This window comes from Haliaeetus albicilla, chromosome 24 (genome assembly GCF_947461875.1).
Source record: "Haliaeetus albicilla chromosome 24, bHalAlb1.1, whole genome shotgun sequence".
Classification (NCBI taxonomy): domain Eukaryota; kingdom Metazoa; phylum Chordata; class Aves; order Accipitriformes; family Accipitridae; genus Haliaeetus; species Haliaeetus albicilla.
The window spans coordinates 9,499,472-9,521,322 of NC_091506.1; the positions used below are offsets into that span (position 1 = coordinate 9,499,472).

General features: G+C 40.3%; 1 protein-coding gene across 4 annotated transcripts in view; it reads right to left on the reverse strand.

The window, feature by feature from the left end:
• PTPRG (protein tyrosine phosphatase receptor type G) overlaps nucleotides 1-21,851 on the reverse strand; it is a 412,532-nt gene that overhangs the window by 283,474 nt on the left and 107,207 nt on the right. The gene's annotated exons all lie outside the window — the stretch shown is intronic.

Genomic DNA, 21,851 nt, shown 5'->3' on the forward strand with positions numbered 1-21,851 from the left:
GGGAACTAAACACATCAAGGTCTAGACTAGTTAAATAAAATTACAGTTTATCTGAGAAACTTGGTACTTGGCAGCTGAACAGAGAACGCAACCTCACATCCCTTTTATGAGGTGGATAGGAAAGAGAATAGGTCAGAGGGAAGAGGACCACACACTGTCTTATAATACATGAACCATGATTCAAAAATACAAAAAGTACAAGAGTTGAATTCTTCCTAGTCCTAGGATGCTGATGAACTTTAGAAGAATTTGCTCATCAACTCCATTTACCCTCAAAACTCTCAGTGATATAATCCTTTATTCGCTCTCAGGTATTACTTTTTTTTTCCTTAACTGATTGTCAAATTCTTTTATTTCCAGATATTATGCTAAATTATTATTTTAATTCCTTGAGGAATCTGAGACACTTTTATTTTGATCTTCAGTGCAAAGCAAAGACAGTGTTTCTACTACTTTACACATGATACACACACACGAATGAAGAAGCTAAAAACAGGTAACCAAAATTAAAAACTAATCCACACAAAGGGAGCAAAGAACCTCAGTGCTGCTCCCTAACGCATACTTACTAATATCCACTGAACCACCCCCATTCAACAAGATTCTGTGCTAAGCCTAGCTGTGCTGATCCCACTGCACTCCACAGCAACACAACACTTTCCCACCATTTGCCAGTGAATCCTAAACATGGCTTATTTTCAACCTAGCAAGGCTGATTACCTGACTCCCTACAAGCACCTTTCATGGGAAAGGTTACCAGCATGGTGCTGAAGATCTGACCATCACCCATATGAGTTACACACAGTTTAGACATCCCACCAGCTTACACAGGTACCTGAAATCCAGACTGTGACAGCAGAGCCCTTTGGCATTCAGAACAGTCTCAAAGCAGCAGGAAACCGTATTCACATAATTCTCAAGTCAAATGTTGTGTCAGGTCTTGCCTAAAATCTAATAATCTGGACTTGCACATCTTGCTTCCTCAAGGAACCAGCCACCACATTTTCCAAATGATCTGACAGTCCACATGAATATTCAAACCAATATACGTAACATAATTAAATTCCCAATCTACTCTCTGGGGTGACTAAGCTTATCTACTGAAGCCTGCAATGATTTACAAACTACAGGACGTACCAAATGTGGAAAGGCTACTAACAGACCAGTTCTGGCAAACATTTTTTCCTGAAGATAAGGAGTTTGAGACCCCAGTTTCCATCCCTTCTCAGTGCTGGCAGCTGTCATCCTCAAGCACTGCCTCCAAAAGATGCAGCCTCCTGTCTAGATAGACAATACATCAATCTAATAAGGAACAGTGACAGATACTAACTTGTTTCATTACGAAATTAATATGCACATTTGTGAAGCTTAACACACAACCTATCACCACGTCCAAGCTATCTCTGGCAAATTCAAAATAGTCAGAGCAGAGGATCCACCGGTCAGAAGGACATACAGGAGAGAGACAATTAGCCCCAACACTCAGACTCCCCCATTACCACTGAAGTTAATGTCAGGGCAATAAAGGACAAAGATTCAGATTTCACGTGTCTCATCTTTCAAACAGGTATGCACATGCATGATGCAGTCAATACGACTCACACTAGCAAAGTTGTACAAACACTTGAGCAATTCCAGGACCAAGCTCCTGGTTAGCAACCTGACAAGATGAGGTTTTATGTACTAGTTTTCAACATTTCCCCCCTCCATTCCACTTCTCTGCTGTAAGGTATAATATTTAAAAGTATCTCTTCTTTCACTCAAAAGCCCATCACTACAATGACCTGTTATAAGCAATGAGATTCTTCAAACAGCTAAAACTGCCTTTTTTCACGAGGTTGGCAGGTTTTGATTTTTGAAATCAAACAATTAGGTTTCTACCAGAAGTCCTTTGCACACAGGAAGGCAGCCAGCGAGTCATTTAATTATTTATCTGCCAGAGGTCTTTTAAGGTGACTCTTGGAATATCTGAGCTTCTCCATTTGAGAAAGTATCGATTAAGACAAAGTCATTAACAAGTGAATGTGTAACTGCAGGAAGAACCTTGGCAGGTCTGTAATGCGCACTCAGGCACTAAAAAGAGCTCTAAAGAGTATTTTAAAATATGTAAACAAATCTATTTCTCTTTAAGTGTAAGATTTTTTAAAAAAAGATAGAATTTTTATTCTTTTTTTTTGCGCCTAAAAATTGTGACATAAAACCCCTTAAAATCAGGCCCTTACATCTATGCTAATTGCCAAGTATTATACATTATACCATTAATCACCCTGAGTGTTCTGAAATTTTCCTATGTGTGTATGGCTAGGTAATGATATTTTTTTTTCCTGGAATTTACTGAGACCAGTCTCCTTTCTATTTCCTTAAAGGTATTGATGAATTAAATCAAGGGTATCTTCAAAGATCGGTCTGAGATACAAGCTTGGATACTGTTTTTCAGATTGAAAGACATGGTTTCTCTGAAGCTGAAAAATGTCTTTAATGTGTGGCACCACTTAAAACCAAAGCTAAGAGTTGAACCAAGAAAAAGAAAAATGTTCCAAAACAGGAAGAACACCAGGCTTACATCCGTGAAGGTATTTAAACACCTAATTCTTCTTTACACATTAGCTGCTGAAATACACAAAGAATTTAGATTTCATGGACCAGCTGGGAAAGGGCTACAGCAGCCTCCAATGAATACAACACTTCTATAAACATTCAAGAAAATGTTGCATTGAGTTTTGTACAGCTATGCATTAGAGTGGGCTGCTTTTTATAAATCCTAAGTCATTAACATATACTTATTTCTTAAGCTATCAAGTAAGTGGTGTAACCATGCTCCTTTGCTGGTGACAACATAGCCTTGACTACTGGCCATAAAAAAAAACCAAGAGAAAATGCAGGATTTCTAAAAAATGTTGTGGAAACTTGACAACAGGCCGGTTTGAGACAGAAGGGGAGATCATGTAAAGGAGATGCAACTTTGCTGCTCAGATTTCCATCTGCATGTGAAAAGTGTATCAAGAGGTGCTCAAAAAGACACAAGTATTTTGGGAAAATAAAGGCCCTGCTTCTTGGAAGGACTTTGGAGGATACTGCAAGGGGGGAAACTCAAGAGTTTACTGAGGCAAAACAAATATTTCATATGATGTTGTCTCCATCTTTCACATCCGTCAAACTTGGCTTTTTTTGATTCTTTCATGCCAAGTTCACCTCATCTGGCATATGACCTCCACCAGAACAAACCCGCTAAACTCCCCTCCACTCTGCCCCAGCAGCATCTGTGGATGGAGGGCTCGATTCTGCGTTGTGACCCGCAAGTCATTGCAGCTCAGGCCAGAAAGAGAGGCCTGTTTGTAACATAACTCTCTTCTGCTGTCCCTTCATTTTGTGTTGCAATTTCCTGGTAATCAGTGCTCTTCCCTTCTTTGTTTTAAGCTTTTCCTATTTGAAATGGGGACAGGTAGTGGGTGTGCTACACATAGGAACCATGCAGGGTATCCACCCATCAGTGAAGAGGCTTTTCATCAAGAACAAATCGTAATTACTGTCATATTTTGAAAGATCCTCCCTTTCCACCCTAACAGCTTCCTTTGCAGACAATGGACATTTAAAAAAGAAGATACATCTCTCAAATTCATTGAAAATTGCCAGTCCTAACTGCCCATGCAGATGCTCCAGGATAGGGGGCACGATACTGCTTGCTACCACGTATCTCTTGATGATTTTGCTCATGTTGTCAGTCAACCAATTTACCAGCACATCCTGCAGCCATCTATTTTAGGAAGATGTATTACTGTCTCCCGACACACAGAGGCAGCATATATAAAGGTTAGAGAAGGAGACTGAAAGTCACCACTGCAGGGCTCCACTGGTAGCTTTCTTGCTGCCTCCTTAGTGGTAGCTGGGTCAGGTATTTAAAACAGTGGTTTTAAATTGTGGTTGGTGGAACACCAATTGCAGAAGGAACATTTGCTGGTTGATGTTCTGAGAAATTGGCTGGCCAAGTACTGCTGGCTCTCCTTGTTCCCACACATGTATGTGGGATTTATTGCCAAGGCAAAGGCAAAAAGGCGTCAGATATTTTCCTAATTATACTCCACATAAACAGTTACTATTGTTGTTTGAAAGACTGTCATGAAACAGCAAATGGCTAACGCCTGGAATATGGGACTTGTGAACTAATATATTCAGTCATCAGGGAAAAGATCACAATTCTTCCTCTAAAATATTCCAAGCTTCAATTTATTTGTACAGAAAAAAACGGTACATTTCTGACATGCCTAATGGGAAGCTATCATTCTTAATTGAGTTCTGTTTGCTCTATCCTTTGAAAACCACAGGGTTTGCAGAAAGAAAACAAGTGTTTTGCGACCATAAATGCCTTCCAAAAGCTGAACTGGGAAATAAAGCAAAGATTCGAGTAGGATTCTGCTGAGCTGATGTTACACAAGGGCTCATCTGTGCTGATGTGTATCAGCAGTGCTCTATTGATTACATTGATTTTACCCAGCTAAAGGTTTGACCCACAGTCTCTGAGGAAGAGCTAGAGCTAAACAACCCCTAACTAACTAAAACCAAACAATAACTATTGAAGCAATAACTATCTTTAAGAAAATAAGAGGGATCAAAAACAATGACCATGCAATAACAGCAGCACAGGAATAAACAATACACATGCCTAACCCATACAGACAGACCCAAATCAGAAAAAGCTCAAAGTGGGAAGAATATACAATATGCTGAGAAAACATCAGAAAACTCTGAGGGACTGGCGGGGGAGGAGGTGAAGAGAAGCAAATGGCTAACACTGATCCTGAACCAACACAATTTCATCTAATACCGAAGTACAACATACATCTTCATTATGTTTCTCATTCAAACCAGGAAATCAAGACTAAGGACCACAGCCTTCAAAATCCCTTTTGATACATATTTCAAATCCCCAAATTACTTTACATCTATCGAACTTTCTGCCAGTATGAGCATCAGCCCTCACAGTTTACAGATGTGTCCATATCCTTTTAGGGCTTTAGCCTAAACGGCATCAGTGCCTGTGTCCACCGCTGTGCCAAACACAGCTTATTCCTTCAGGGGTTCGCCCAGTCCATGGCAATGCTCAGGACTGTCCAAGCCAGGTTCAAGAATCCCACTACTCACTTTGCAACAACAGCTTTTACCTTAGCTGTTACTTCACTACTAGCGCCTAACTGTGGCTTTCAGGAGTTGTTGAATATGAAGCAATTTGGAGAGTTTTTCCCGATACATACACAGGCGAGTATTACATACACCAACAGCACAGATATGATAGGAATGCAGCTTTACACTTGCATGTAAATGATTGTCCTTGCTCCTGCTAACACATAAATGCTACAAATTGATGTTGTTATCCTGTAAAAAACACACACCCGCCAAAACCCAAATAACTCCTTTCAAAACCCCCAAAACATTCTCTCTACTCTACTCACATTTAATCTCTCTGTAATACAACAGAATTCCTTAAAACACGTGTACACAAAATCATTTCCTATTAAGTGCCATGTATCTTTGTTCTGAGCTGAATAACTGATTGTACCCAAGTTGTGTCACATCTCTTCACAGAAAAAGGCCTATCAGTAAAATCAGCCTGTATTCTATGCTCTATCAGCATGAAATGACATTACCAGACACATTTGCTGACCATACAACTGTATCTTCAAAAATACTGAGATGAAATAGATGATCAAAGCAGCCTAATGTTCAAACATAAGTTACTCCCTGCTGTTTCTTCTCATTTGGCTTTGGTCAAATTTTACTGTGACTGGGTTCCAGCACGACACTCTTTAATGGGCTGTACAGGCAGAAGAGATGTCCTGGTGGGTCAGAGCGATGCCCAGCCAGCCCACTGTTATCTCTGCAGCAGTAGCAACTGAAGGAGCTATTTAGAAAGTGTATTAAAGTATGTTGGATCAGGAGTGGTAAAAGGTGAATCTCTGACAATTCCCATTAGCTCTTGTTCACAGGTCTGTTTCTTTTAGTTACCCTTCTTTGTGCTATACCTTTCTTGAGGTGCAAAGACCAGAACTGCACAGAGCACTCAAGATACAGGCACACCAAGGTTTTATGTAGCAGCAAGATAAAATAAACATACAGATAAGTCTTGCAGAGACCTCCCAGGCTAGCCATACTTCACTGTCAGGAGATTATAATTATGTATATAGCACTACTATGCTACAATAACGTCTATCGACTCATGGCTGTACGGCCACCTGATGAAGATTACTGGCACAAAGAACAGTAACCACTTTAAGCCCATTGTATCAATCATCTTCATCTTAAGGGGTCTCCGAGAACAGTCTTTAACAGTCCCACAGGACAGCAGTGCTGTATATTCTGCCCATGAGCCAGATATTGCGGCATTACCATTAAGGATCATAGGAGCTCTAAAGGCGCTGTTCCGGTCCATGGTCTCAGTGATCTGGCATTAGAGAGTTCCCAGACAGGCCTTAGTACGAGCCTTTAATGAGCAAGTCACAGGTTGTTGTGTCATATCCTACTTGGGGACACTTTAGTTCACGGATCACTTAAGTGAAAGGCACTAAAGGCAACTCTTCAGAACTTCTATCAACCAGCCATCCATGCATGAATGCCAGCTCCTTTAACCCTTACAGAAAAGTTTTAAATCCTCCCTGTTCTTGCTCTCCTTTTTCTGCTGGTAGAAAGGCACCTGTATTACAAATGAAGCATTCCTTCCCCCCATTCTCCTCTAGCCACCAATAAGATGACAAGAACGTAAAGATACCATTAATAACTAGTTTGCTCATTGTAATTAACACCTTTGTAGTCTTCTTACCAGAGAGAAATGGGCACACTTAAATACGGCTCAGCAAAGTATTATTTACTTAAAGAAAAAGAAAACATTAAAGCTTTATGTGAAAGAAAATTATCTGTTATCTCTTATGGCTCTCAAATACATTTACAGCAGCGACTCTTCAACTTGCGGTTAAAAACAACACAACAAAAACCAACCAAACAAAAAAAACTCCCAAACCCAACCCCTTTTAAAAAAATCCATTAGGAACTTAAAGTATTATTACCACTTTGCTACACTCTCCCAACTGAAACTGCCAACAAGAAATTCACAAGATTGCTTTTTGGGTTGTTCGTTTATTTTTTCCTGTGTTGATGACACAGACAAAAACCATCAGCCATACTTGTTTTTAATGTCTCATACACAATGTCAGCCTGCAGGAGTTCACAGCTGCCCCAGCAGGTACAGACAGCCCAGTTACAGAGGTGGTACACTCAGCCTCCGCTACAGGGACGTGAAGATTGGCACGATGGGCGGGACATGATCCGCTACCACCAAGACAATAAATCTCCACCACTGGACCAGTCACTGGACCACCGGAGAGGCACTGGGAGAGCACCACCAGGCTGGTCACACCAAAGGCTCGGCTCCTTGACTGCACATCAGTTTTCTCCCTGTGCTGTGATTACACATTAGTTTTGTTTACAGATGAAGTGAGAATGGAGAAGTCAAAGAGAGGACACCATTGACCTCTATCCAACATGGCCACATCAGACAGATCCCACTGGGGGCTGGACCTTGAATTCTCATTCCTCACAGTAAGTGGAGCTTCCTTATTCTAAGGGTTTCTTACTTTCGGTGAACTTTTCCCTGTTGGGCTGGAATTAGCATCTCCTGTTGTCACAGGGCATACATCTACCACCTACTGAGGCCCACCTTTCCTCTATGCCATGGGTATGATGAACCTCACGTGTTTAGTTATTTATGCAACTTGCCTAAGGCCTGGACGGACATCTGTTAACCATTTAAGACCAAATGAACAAACAGGAAGATGACAACCCCTTACGTCTGAGCCTCCACCAAGGCAACCAAAACATCAGTTTGCCCAAAATCATGTACACAGCCTTCCCACGGCTTGGAGCAAAAGCATGTATGTGATGCACAGGCTAAGCTGGCAAACCAGGGAGCCTGGGGCAAAGCTTCTCATTTCTTCCTTCTCTAGTGGTCACCAGAATCTCAAAAGGACATTTTAACAAATCTGTTGTTCTTGTTTTTATTTGAATTCTGTCTTTGCGATATAAGAAAACAGCTTTTTAAGAGAGAGAGGTCTGTTTATATAAATCCAGAAGATAAACCCCCAGAGATGATAATAATTTCAAATGCTGTTTTTAAAGTAGCTGACTATATCCTATTGGAAAAGAAAACACCATCTTCCTCTAGTTGTACACAAAATATAGGACATACAAATAATATTTTCAACATATTCATACAAATAATGCAATTCCATACTAGTCTCAGTAATGGCATGAAAGCATAAAAACTCCCCCTCCCCTTACTGCTGCACAATTACAAGTGACAGGCATTTGATCATTATTGCAACCACCTGTCAAATATCACAATGAGTTTTCCTCTATTTCATGAGTTAAAAGGGCTTATAAACTACAAAACTGTGCAAAATACAAAGTGCATTAAAAAAAAAATCAATATCTATTTAGATATCCTCTTAAGGAAGCTTACTTTTGATTAATTTTCTTGACTCTTGAGAAATCTGGTAACAGGAACACAGGAAGAACACTTGTATTTATAAATTGGTTTGTCTAACAAGTTTGAAGATTTTCTTTTTCTCAGCTCTCATTTTGCATATAAATGCTTCTCCTTTGCAGAAGATCCTCTGCCATATGTTGTTGTAAAAGGTGCTCTTTTGAAAGCCAGAAAAAATAAATCGTCTCCTATTCAGGCAGTGGATTAGCTCTTACAGACTACCCTTTTTTGCCAAGATAGCAGAGAGGCGTCATGTTTTTAGCCTGGAAATGACCACATTAATGTGGTTTGCAATGTATCTATGGGAATGGTACATAGAAATGGGATTTTAAAGGAGCCTCAAGACCTCCCAAGTTCACTGCCAAATTCCCAAAGATTTAAAAAACAACAAGAACAACCAAAAAACCCCCAAAACAAAACACCAACAAAAAGACCCTCAACATAAGTTCAGGTTTTGCCCTGAATGTTTAGAAGCATACCAATAAGGGGATACCAAATCCTGATCACACCACATCCGACTCCGCTAACCATTACAGCTCCTCTCTCAAGAGATTTCAACTCTACAGTTCAGGCCTTTGCTTGCGATACAGAGTAAAGGATTAAGTGCTTTTTGGAGCAGGATAGTATAAACGCATACAGAAGGTTCATCTAGCCAGCTACAGGTTGAGTGTTTATCGTTAATTCAGGTGCTAAATCTACTTGGTAAGCAATTCACTGGAGTTTGTAGATAAATGCTAACTTTGGTATGTTTTTCCCCAAGCAAATGTTTGCAAAATACAATGGCAGTCCCTCCTCATCCTTTATCTGGTAATCATGGGATCCAAACCGACCCTGTCCTATTGTCTCATCTTAGAGCTCTTTAGGGCAAGGCATGCTCCTTTCTTAAAACCAAGGGGGCAGATCATTTTCATTTAACTGATAGATAACAATTCACGGAATTTATCACTTTTTTTTTTTTTTAGGATGACAAAGGATAATCAAGATTTTGAACACCGTCACTTGAAAATTTCCCTAGCCAGGCAACATAGCTCAGAGAAGACAGGGAGAGACAGCAGCCAATGAACCAGTGTCCAAGAAATCCTTGCTAGCACAAACCAGACCTGTGACTTATAAAACATCCATGCATGAATTTTTGCTTCTCGGACCTGGAATAGATTGAACCCTGACCTGTATTAGGCTAGGATTTGGTGTTAGTGTATCCATCTCTCACGCATCATGTTTGATTTGGTCCATCTGTATTTATAGATGAGGCAGCAATAATTTTCAGTCCTTAGGACACATTTTTGATTTGAGAACGAAGCCCACTAGAAACAAATCAGGTATTTCCCCCCCCCCCCCCCAGTTCAGTGCTTTTTAAAAAAATGAGGCATTACTCTGGTGCACAGAATCAGCTGAAGGATGGTCCAGGCAATTCTACTGTGGCAAGTATTGACAGTGGTTAATGCTTAAGGAATATAGTTTGCTTTAGTCAGAAGAGAATAATGGTTCACGGCCTATGAATTCTTTCAGGTGCCTCACTCGTGAATTTTCCTATACATCCCTTAGATATTTGTCAGTGCACACACGCATTTCTACCCTATATGCTCATGGCAGACAGGGGCAACATATTGATATACAGCACTACTTTAGACCAAGGTATGAATATTACATTAGCTGAGTTATCACTATAGGGTTCTGACCTTCAACTATCCAATTTTAAATTCATTCATTTTCAAACTATTAAACTCTTCTCTATCACATCACAGAAATCGACACTATGATGGTAAGTTTTCCTGACAATGTTTAGGTCAAAACAAACTATGATATATTAGTAGAATTTGTAAGAGTATGTTTGTGCTATTAAAAACCTGGAAGGACTCTTGAGTCTGTGGTCACAGTTTGACCCTCAGTAGTCAAGCAGAGAGAAGTGCCAGGTGTGTGATTGGTTCCTGTTCTTGCTACCCCACATCTGATTGTGGATCAGAAAAGAAAGCTCAGCTGTTCTGCCAAAGGGAGAAATCTGGGCTCCATTACCATTCCCTACTCCTCACTGAAAAATCTCTAATGTCTGGATGTGCCCTGTGCTCAGAAGTGAGTCCCAAACCAAAGAACAAACTAGATTAAAAAGAGGGCAAAGGGAAAAGGTTAAATGGAACTTTTTCCCAGCACGTTACTGGCAAACAGAGGGAGGATCAGGGAGCTGAGAAAAGCCTTCTTCCTCCCAACCTGGTAATGTGTCTCAACGTACTCACTTTTCCCCTAGGAAAAATTAAAATTTTGGCAGAGGAGTTATTTCCTACAGAAACCAATACACTCTTCTGGCATTTAGCTAGAAGTAGCTATTTTATCTTTCTGAACTACAATATGTGAATTTAAAAAGAAAAAGCCAAACCATTGTAAGAGCTCCCTCAGAACAACACCAACTGCTTGCAAACAAGTGGCAGGGAAGCTTTCAACTCAGTCATCAGCAATGTAAGAGTTAAAAAGGAGCAGCAGCATCACCACTTAATACAGGGGGATCTGCCAACATAGCACTTAAATACAGCTACACATCCCCTTGGCTTCTCAAGCCCTCCTACCTGTGCAGGCCACTGAAGCTAATTGTTTAATAACAGCAGGCTGCCACGGCAGTATGCAGACATCCCTAAAAGGCTATGCAGGAGATTTGCATGAACATTTAGATATCAATTAGAGAGATTTTTTGCCAGGTTTTTAAACATGCTTAAACCAGCCAGCACCTACACCCATCAAAAGTTTAAACACTGAAAGCCTATTAAAAAAAAAAAAGTATGCAAAATGCAAGGGCTTGGATAGCAAGGTGTGGCATAAAACCCTCTGACAAGCATCAGAACAGTACTGACAGAATCACACAAAATTTTTGCTTCTGTTTCACTTCCAGAAGCAAAAGGACTCAAAGGTGCAAGTTACAGGGAACAAGCCACAACTGCTTTCAGCAGCCTTCTACTAAGGGCCATAGATCCGATGACCATTTCCCTCCATTCAACAAACAGTGTCTGAAAGGACAAATATATCCACATGGGAACAGAAGCCATTATTTTATCAAATCGATTACTGCTGAAACCTTTGAGCTCTAAACAAGTTTTTACTAAAGTCCTATTGGCACCTAGGTTAACAATTATCTTTTTACAAGTTCTGAAGACATACTGAAAGTAATAGCACCCCCTGGTTAACAGAGAGCTAATTGATAGAAGAAAGATAGGCAATGGGATTCTGGGATGTTACTATTAAAAACAAATCAGTCAATCAGTCTAACTTTGTTCTGAATAACAGCAGAAGAAAAAAAGATTTTCAGGATTGCCTTGGAAGGAAGGTACCATATACGATAGCAATGGGAAACATTATGAAATCCTAGACAGCCCAGTGAAAAAGAGAACCAAAACCAATGGAAATGTCAGTCTACTTTAATTATAAATATAGAGTACATGAACTCAAGAGAGGGATTTCCCTTTAAGAATTCAGGCTCTGGGCACAACAGAGGTCTAGTTGTCAGGTTTAGGTGGGTGGCCATTTTAATCAACCTGTTTAGCATATATTTTGCATGTCTATATTAGAAATATGAATTCTTCCTAACTGCTTTCTGAAAAGCTCTTTTAATTGAGACACTGTCTCCTCTGCAACATCTTCTCTCAAGAGTCAAAAGTCAATGCCCTAGAATTACAGGAATCTAGGCTAAAAAATAAACTCTTCTACTTAATGCCCTTCCATAAGCACAGGAACTTCATCTCAACTCAGAAAACAATAGCTATTCTTGAACTTCAGTGTACGGCAACATAAATTTCTTGCTCAGCTGAAGATTTATCAGCTCTTAAAACTACAAAACTGTCTTCCTCAATCCACTCCTCTCTTTTTCAGCATCTTCCTCAGACAACACAGCTTCTTCCAATTTTTATAACCTTTTTCTAAAGGGTCTTAATTTATGCCAAGAAAAACACTGTCTGTTAAATGGCATCATTAGACTCACATGATTTCTTGTGGTGCATGTGAAGTTTTTGGTCTCCTGCATACTAAATGATCCTTACAGTAGGAAAGAAATTGGTATAAACAGCTGCTTTATTTTGTGCTCTGATAACTGAGGAAAAGCAGCCCTCAATGAAGAAGTCATCCTTCGCTTGGGGGAAAGTAAATGGGCAAGTAAGAAGTACATGAATAAAATTAGCAGATCGGGCACTGATTTCTTCACCAACATGCGTGTGGTCTGAAGGTGGATATCCCAGCAGATGTTTCCACAAGCAGAGCTCTACCTTTTCTCACGGATTATTGGAAGATAAGGCTCTTCACCTGCTTTATTTCATTGCCCCAAAATACTCTGTAGATCAAGAAAGAGGCAGCAGAATGAGGAAACACAGATTCAGATTTCTTTTGGTTTCTGTATTCAGATGTAGGATGTGTTGACAGCAAGCCCAAAACTTCCATCAGGCCACAAAGTCACACAAAATGGGACGAGAGCCAGCTAGCAAACAGCCTTGTGATGATGTCCATTTGCAGTCTGATGACATAGGTTCATAAAGATTTGTAAGAGGTTTTCAGGGTTTAAATAAAAATAACTGGGGAATCACCTCCATGCGTCACTACATTATGTATTCAATGCCAGTGAGCAAATTGGGAAAGGAAAGAAGTGGGAGCACGGAGGAAGGAACAATATGAAGTCAAACCATTACTTTCTTAGGAAATTAGAGGTGACAGGCAAGGATAAAAAAAGTAGTATTCTCTTTCTACCTCTTCTGAGCACAGGGGCACACAAGAAATTAGGGGGATAGACCCAAACTTATCTGCAATATTCTGCTGCCAAGGAAGGATGTTTCTCATAAACATCTAAACTTTTTTTTTTTTTTTTTGGCATGCTTTGGGTCTGATCCAAAAGCCTGACACAGCCGCTAGAAATGGTTATTGGATTAAATTCTTAGACAGCACAGAAAATAGCAGGCTAAAGAATCTTAGCAGACTTTCCAAGAGTATTCATTCATCTCTGGCTTGGGAAAAGCTTGTGAAGTGTCAGACCGAAGGAGAATTTTGCCAGGAAAATCTGGGTTTGAACCACAAGAGCAGCTGGCTATAACAGTATTGCCCAGAGAGGTATCAAACAGGTGCTATAACCAAAAAAAAGACACATAAACAAAACAATAAAACAGAATTACTTAGTGCCCTGTAAGTAAGTTTCTCCACCATGCATAACAAAGCAACAACTCAGAGAAACTTCTGAAAGGCATAAATGTCAATTCAGCACGCAGCTCAAGCTGACCTTTACAAAAGAGTTTTTCATTTTCACAACCATTTTCCATAGGAATAGAGAACTCCTTTGAAAACCTCCTCCTGGAGACCGCTGGAGAAGCACAAGCCCTGGGAACCCTAGTAGTCCTGAATTTCCAAATCAGCCCAGTTACTTGCGAACTCTGTTAGTGATTTGGGCAGGGGAAAAGCAAGCCTCCCCCTTCTTGTCCACCTCTTCAGCTATCCCGGTCTCCACATCTGCTAGGCATCTCAGCATGGCCAGAGTTACACCCCAGGAAGAATTTGTTCCAGTGAGTCACGTTTCTCCACAATTGCTAGCAAACGGTGAAACAACGACAGCTTTCAAAATTCCCATGGCAACAGCTCCTTCTCTCTGCAAACTCTGACTCCGCTGGCAGCCTTAACGCTGCACAAAGTAGCGGCATACAGAGGCAATCTGAAGCCTGTAATCACGTAGCATTACTTTTATTTAATAAAAAATGCACAAGCACAAACCACTGACCATGGCTGCAGATGTATCCTTGAACTAAGGTACCTAATCATTGCTCCAGTATGGATCCTTCTGTGTTCCTATCCTTGCAATAATGGGCTTATCTAAAACGTTGGAAATTGGGTTTTTAAGGTCAGTAGGAGACCTTTAAAAGCTCTCCAAATAGAACCGAGGTCGTGACTACTTGTGGTCATTGACATTACAGCAATTTTTCTAAGTACAGGGATATTAATCCCAGGAGCCTGACAATTTCAATTTCAGTAATGACATTCTGTCCCCCTAAAACTTTTAGAGAAGTTTAACACTCTTCACTTCACATACTGATCTGTTTTGTGCTGTTCTTAAGTGTTGTTAGATGGTTGTTTCATTTCACTGTGGAGTTGGCTGACCAAATTTCAGCTATGCATGGAGTGAAGCCTGTATATTGTAGCATCATTACTCTCAGAGGATCCTAGGTAGTTGGAAAATATTGTAATTTGATTTTGTTTTTTTCTTTAAAGCAACTACATTTTGTAAAAGCAGCCAATTATTTCTCTCCCTGGAAGGAATACAATAAAAAAATTAATTACATCATGCCGTGTTTAATTGAATTTTAAAATGGGAAAGCTCCACTGTAAAAACATCTACTGTATTGGTAATGATGTTAGTAGGGTTGAATCAATAATTTTTAAACAAGCTTGAAGAGGATTACAACAGTATTCTTATTTATTTCATGCACAGTTAGATGCCAGTGCCCTGACATTATTAAAAACAAATACGCATTCACATTAATAGTTTTACAGAATTATTGATACGAATTAAATTTCATGATTGCTTAAGTGACTGCAAAATTTGAGCTCACAAATTTATTCCATGTAAGTTGGATGTGAACCAAAATCTGTAGAAATTTTTTCAAATTTAGACGCTTCTGTTCTGTAGCAAGAAACACCTCCTGAGACACGTATTTGGCTGGAAAAAAAAAAGGTGTCCTCAGCACAGTTAACAGCATCAGCACGGGCATCTAATCTCTGTATCATGCTAAATATTTTCTTCTTTGAAGTGATAAAAATCCAACTGTCAAGCATTGCTTGATCTGACGTAATGCCTGGGGAAAGCTAATCAAAAGGAAGTCTTATAGGTTCCCCCTACTTAAATCCACCCACCCAAATAAGCACAAGTTCGAATTTTTATGGGGTGAAAGACTCTGCTGTCACAGCCCAGTGTTAATTGGCACAAAGGTTTGAGAATACCTTAGTTTTACTGAACTGCTTTGATTTCAAGACTTCTGAACTGAATTTTCTTGCTTCTTTATAATCCTGTCTTAACTATCACTGAGTTTGAAGTGAGAAAGGAGCTTAGACAGATCTATATCAGTGTTCATTCATGCCAGACTGTTGCATTTTCATCTCAAATAGGGTTTGAAAAAAATTCAGATTGAGGGCAGGAGTAGCAGGGGGAGCACAGGGAATGCTAATCCCGTGTTCAGCTCTTGTGGGAGCACCAGGTGATGATTAGTCATTGGCCACCAAGTCAACAGCCTCTTATTTTCCTCTGACTCTTTCAGACAAGGAAGAAAAAAGAAAAAAAAAAATCTCATCCCTTTCCTCTCCCTCTCTGGGGTTGTACAGCAGATGCACTGATAAAGACAGAATGCACTTGAGGCCTTTGCAGGACCACCCCCCAGGACACTTCCCAACTGCTATGTGAAGTAGGGACATGCACAATTCAGTAGTGAAACAAGCCAAATACAGTAAAAGAAGATGCAGCTCTGGTTTACTTCCATCCCCCAGTTTTGTTCCAGTGGCCCTTTATCTCATGCCTCTGGCCTTACAGCATTTCATTTACTTGTGTTAAACACCCGTTTGCTGCTTCAGTTCCCAGCCATGCCAGAGTACTTCAAAAGTCTGGATGTCCTCTATTTTCATCAGGTGAAAATATTATCATCAAGACTGTAGAATATAAGTCACCACAGGTCTCCACCTCCTCTTGAAAAACAAAACCCAAGATGCAAAGGCAGGGGTACGTGCTACACCCAGGTATGTGCTTCTATCTGATACTAACTGGCTTCAGAAGACGTGATGAAACCCCAAATTAACCTTGCACTACAATATAAGCAGGAGGAAATGTTACTGCTTGAGGACTGACAGATGTTTTGCAGATTACCGGGAAAACTAACAGTGATGGATAAAGAACCGTATTTCACATATAGCACTCAGTTTCAAGAGCTATCTTGTTTTTTTCTTTTACATTTTAGGCCATTTTACATTATAAAATTCCCTCTGCAATTACAAATGAGCTAGTGCCACTTCACCTGATCCTCACACCTATGACTAATCAACACAAGATTCAAGCCATCTCTGGGACTAAGAATAGAATTTGTAATTTTTACAAAATTATTTCCTGTGTGATTCCCCCCCCCCCCCCAAACTTTAAGTATCTGATGAAAGGAGCTTAGGGGTCACACTTCATACTGTTTACCATGTAGCTTTCAGTTTGTTTCAATTTGTTTTTATTTATGCACTGAAAGGGATAGATTTTCTTCCTCCTTATTTTCATAGAGCTGCCTTTACTAAAAATAATAAGATTCCATTTCTGCCGGCCTTGCTTATCAAATTAGAGCCAAGCGTAATAAAATGGCTGTTGGACAAAGATTTTTAACAAGGTACCCAAACGTTATCATTTTCATAATATTATGCTCCACTAATACCTTTCTTCCAATATTTTCTCAAAAACTTATTTAAGCCATAAAGCCTTGCAAAGATTGCCCACGTTTTACAACACACAGTACACAAACTTTAATCTTATTTTACCTTTTTCTTTGCAAGTACTCATGCAGCTTCCAGTGTCTAGTAAATATTATGTCTTGTCACAGATAACCAGCCATTCAACTAATTGGAGATTTCTATTAAGATTTCCCCTAAATTCTCCCTTCCAGTAGCATTTATTCATCCAAATTCATCTCCCTGAAAATGAAGTCCTACACTTTCTCTGTATTATCAATTTCTGTAGGAGATACTGGTATCATTTTGGATTAAACAAGCAAAAAATCTTTAAGTCTGCAGAATTTATTCAAACTGTAAGGCCTTGAAAGCACCTTCTTAAGCCATTGAAGACAAAACTCTCAATCTATTTTAGTGCTGCGGAATACATATTCCTCTCTTCCATCCATTTGTTTTGCTTCAATATCCATATTCAGTAAAAAAAACCAACAGGGATCACTGAATATTAGGAGAGAAACTGATTACCAAAGAAGGAACTTCATTTAAATTAATTTATAATGCATTTCCTATATAAAAACTTCAATATTTAGTTCTTTACCAGAGCATTAAACACAGAAAACACATTTCACATTCATACAGGTTTGTTCATGAGTCACCCGTACAACAAGAAACGAGATAAGGTGAGCACAAAACTAAACAAACATCCTTTCACCGGCTGTCTATCTGGTGCCTTCCATCCGCCGTGGCAAAGTTACATTATACCTGTGTCAGTTCTATCAACACTAATTAATCTAACAGTAACCTTCTCCTGAATCCTCCTTCAGTATTTTAAAGGTAACCGTTATCTCATAAATCAAAATCCTTGTCTGATTGTCCTGGAGGTCTGTATGTAATAAAATTCTGCTCATAGAAGTTGCCTGTGGGAGATGCTTCTTCCTTTATCTGTCCTTTTTATAAGTGAAGTTGGACCCAGTTTCTGACAATTCAATCTATGTGCCATTTAAGTCTACAGTCTAACAGTTTCATACGAACCACGCGGAGTTTCGACTCAGGGTCTTGGGTTTTTGCCCACCTCCACGCAGCAGAGGGAGTGAACTACTCCTCGAGCACATCTTGACACGGTCCCACAGCCCAGCCTACCGTAAAACAATCTCTATCAGCATACACTGGCAGACTGCACAGGTTTAAATCACACCAGGAAGCAGTCAGGACAGGTGGCTGCAAAAAATACAGGCTTCCAGGGAGCCAAAACCTGACTTTTTGGAACTAATTTTGTTTTAAGAAGTAAGCTTTCCCTGTCAGCCTTCAGGAACGTAGCTCGCTTGAGAAAGACCTCTCAGAGGCACTGGCTGGCAGGACACTGTCAGATTGTTTCCAGTACTTTAGGTTTAAAACCATACAGGAATGGCATTTATAGTTTCATTGATTAAAAATAATTTTCCCTTCATTTAGGGAGACAATGTCTTTGCATCAAGATAATGGGATCTAGTGTCTAAAAAGTCAGCAATATATCCTTTTGCGAAAGTGAGTCTTGGGGAGAAAGGGCACAATTATTCAAAAAAGTGTTTGCAGGAAAGACTGAACAGTGTAACTGGCTGGAGATCTCTGCCTTGTTACAGATATTCAAGGAAGAAAGATGTGTGGAGGCAAGGAAATTGAGGACTGATGAGAACAGATAATGAGACCCAAGCCTATCACCTCTAGCTGAAGCCTGACCTAGGCTGAAAAGAAGCAGAAAGCCGAACTGCGATGAGCTGGGAAACAGAGGTCACCTCAGCCGATTCTGCTGAAAACCCTCATCTCAAAACACATCAACAAGGCCCAGGAGGCCCCGAAAAGTCTGACCCGCCTCTCCGCCGGACACGAAACCTCCGATTAGGACAGGGGCCTTCTGATGGGCTACGCAGGTGATGCTTGGATGGCACATGTTGTTCGGAGAAAGGATTCCCACACCCGTTTTTTCTTCTTCCAGACTCGGCAAAAATGCTTCTTTCCACAAGTGGAAGTGTCTGAATGGGTGCTCCCTGCTTCACACCAACACTGCTCTCCCAATATGGGTAAGTTCAGCCAGCAGCACATTATCCTATTGATTTATTCATGCAAACACTCCACTGCAAGGGGTCACAGAAGCCATGATCCTACAGAAACAATACAAGACTGTGCCCATATAGAGCCATTGGCATGAAGGGGTGTATTTGCTTTCCACAGACAAGCCTGAGGATATTGATAAGGGTACAAGGCTTCTGCAGGGACAATAGGAAAGTTGGGGGGGTTATTTTTATTTTTTTGAAGACCTGAACTATGCAAAACCTCAAAAGTGATTTAACAAACAGAGTTTCGAAGAGCCAAACGGTGCCCAAAAAATGCTTTTAGATAAAGGTATTAAAAGGTCAGTGATTTTCAAAATAGGGATAGATTATTCTAACCTGCACTTCTACAAGGGAGCTACAAAGTATTTTGGAGCTTAAAATTAAAAACAAAACACACCCCCAAAGCTATTGCACCATCTTATAAAAAAAGCTAAGAGTTGCAAATTCAAAAGCAGTCCTGGCCTGCCTGCAGAACCACCAAACTCTTCCCAGTTCCACAGACCCGACACTAACAGGCAGGTAGCATCCTCCTGCCTGCTCCGCAGCTTCAATAAATACTGCGCTGCGAGAGTAACGGTTCCTGCTCCAGCTAGCTAGAGCCTCACTGATGAGAAAATACACAAAGTACCTGCCGCCCTGGGTGGAGCAGACAAGCGCACTACCACATACAGAAGTAGCTTGCGTCTTTAGAGGGATGAAGCACATCTACAAACCCCGATTTCAATTCTAGTCTCAGCTTTCTCAGTCTTCTGGATGGCTCAAGACAGATAATGGCTTTCTTTTCCCCCTTACAATGGGGGGTGAGCCAATGATCTCTGGCCTTACACAAGTGCTACAACAAGTAAGGGTATCTTAGACATTCCCTCAATGAAGTCAAAGTTAAACATAACAAATGCACAAGCCGCTGTGCACTCAGTGTGATTTTTATGGCCCAGACGGTACCTGAAGATTTGATGGTAAGAAACAAATATTTTCCTTGTGAAGCACCACACTGGAAACGGAAGTAATGGATGCACTAAAGATCTTTAAAACAGCATTATTGCTGTGTTCTGGGTTAATCAGGCCCATACAATTTGGTACAGAATTAATAATCTAGGACTGTAGTAATAAAGTCTCACTTGGAGGCTGCATCTCTGCCTGGCATAGGCCCAGGCATGCACACTATGTCAGATTGCTGAAAAACCATGGGGAAGAAACAGAAATAGTCATCTTCCCTACCCAAGTGCCTCAGGCATTCTCTCCATCACACCAAACAAGGAGACACAACATCTCCCATCACAACTTTGCTGGATTTAGTGCAGGTACAAGACATTTTTCTGTGCTTTTTCAGTCATGCGGCAGCTAAGAGTTTCATTACAATAACATATCAAATTTCTATCACAATTAGCTTTATTTGCTCTTAGTTCTTGTTCCCAAAAGGCACACTAGATACTAAAATAGATAAGACTGGTCTAAAATAAAACATTAACTCTTATTGACTGAATAATTTTCTCATTGACAGTGAAACAAATGCAAACTACATAAAGTTAAACAGTAATGACTTTTCTGTAAAACTTCTAGTAAATGAATATTGGTGCTGTTAATTGCTATTAATTCTAGCTTAGTTATAATTTGTGGTATAGGCAGTTGTAGTACTTTTCACCAAAAATGCATCAAACTCAGACATGCTCTGTTTCCTATTAATGTCATCTCTCGTAGAGCTGGGGGCACACACAGACTGGAGGCATCTGTTACACACTGAACAGGGCACTGCATGCTTCTCCGGTTCAGGCAGCCAGTGCGCGGGGGAAGGCTGCTGAGGGAAAAAAAAACAACCCACATTTCAGTCTCACTGCGCCTCTTATCCCCTTTCAGCTCCACTGAGGATGCCAGAACGCCCTTGCCTTTGCACATCAGGAACATCAGGAGGATGAGACTGCTCTTGGTTATCATACTGGTAACAAAATATTTGGAAGCAGAAGAGAGAGGTGTATTCATGCCTTCTTCCTTTCTTCTTCTCATCGTGAGCAGGACTAGACATAGGCTAGTCCCCGCTCTACACAGTAATTTAAAATCAATATAATCACAGCGAACTTTGTCACCTCTGCTTCAGCTGAGTAGGTTTTTCATTCAGGTCCCTTGCCATTTTTCTCCCTGAAAATAAGTTCTTCAGTTTCTAGTCTGCCTTGAAATGAAATAAAGCCATCCTTGGCTTCAACACAGCACATAAGCAGTCTCTCAAGAAATGCAAGACACAGAGCAAACTTCCATCATCTGCACATCCCTACATTCAAACACAATGATTTCTATTAAATATTTAGGACTCAAATATTTATATACAGTCAATTAAATTGAGCATTACTTATCCTCCAGGGAATTCTTACCCTCCCTCAGCACAGAAGAGAGGACCAAAGTGCATTTTCTATACTTACTAATAACACAGTAACACCTAAGGCTATAAATAAATCCTTCCCACTAGATGCAAAGACCTTGGAAGCAAAACATACAAATCTAGTATAAAAGAAGATACAAAGATCTTGTTGCTAGCCAACACAAACAAATGACCGTCTCTGCCCCAAGGAGCTTACAGTGTAAGCTCCAAGAGACAGTAATGTGGGGAAAAAAAGAAAAGGTGAACGATGTAGGAGACCTTTTCCACAGATGTACCCTTCACTCTGGGATACAAGCAATTGGCAAGTCTGACAGGCTACAGAGTAATGCCCCAGGAAAGGAACAGTTACTAGTACCAGAAGATACTACCACCAGACCGTCGCTGTAGGTCCTAGTGGGAGGATTTACAGCTAGCATTTTGTACAGAAGAAATCACCAGCTAG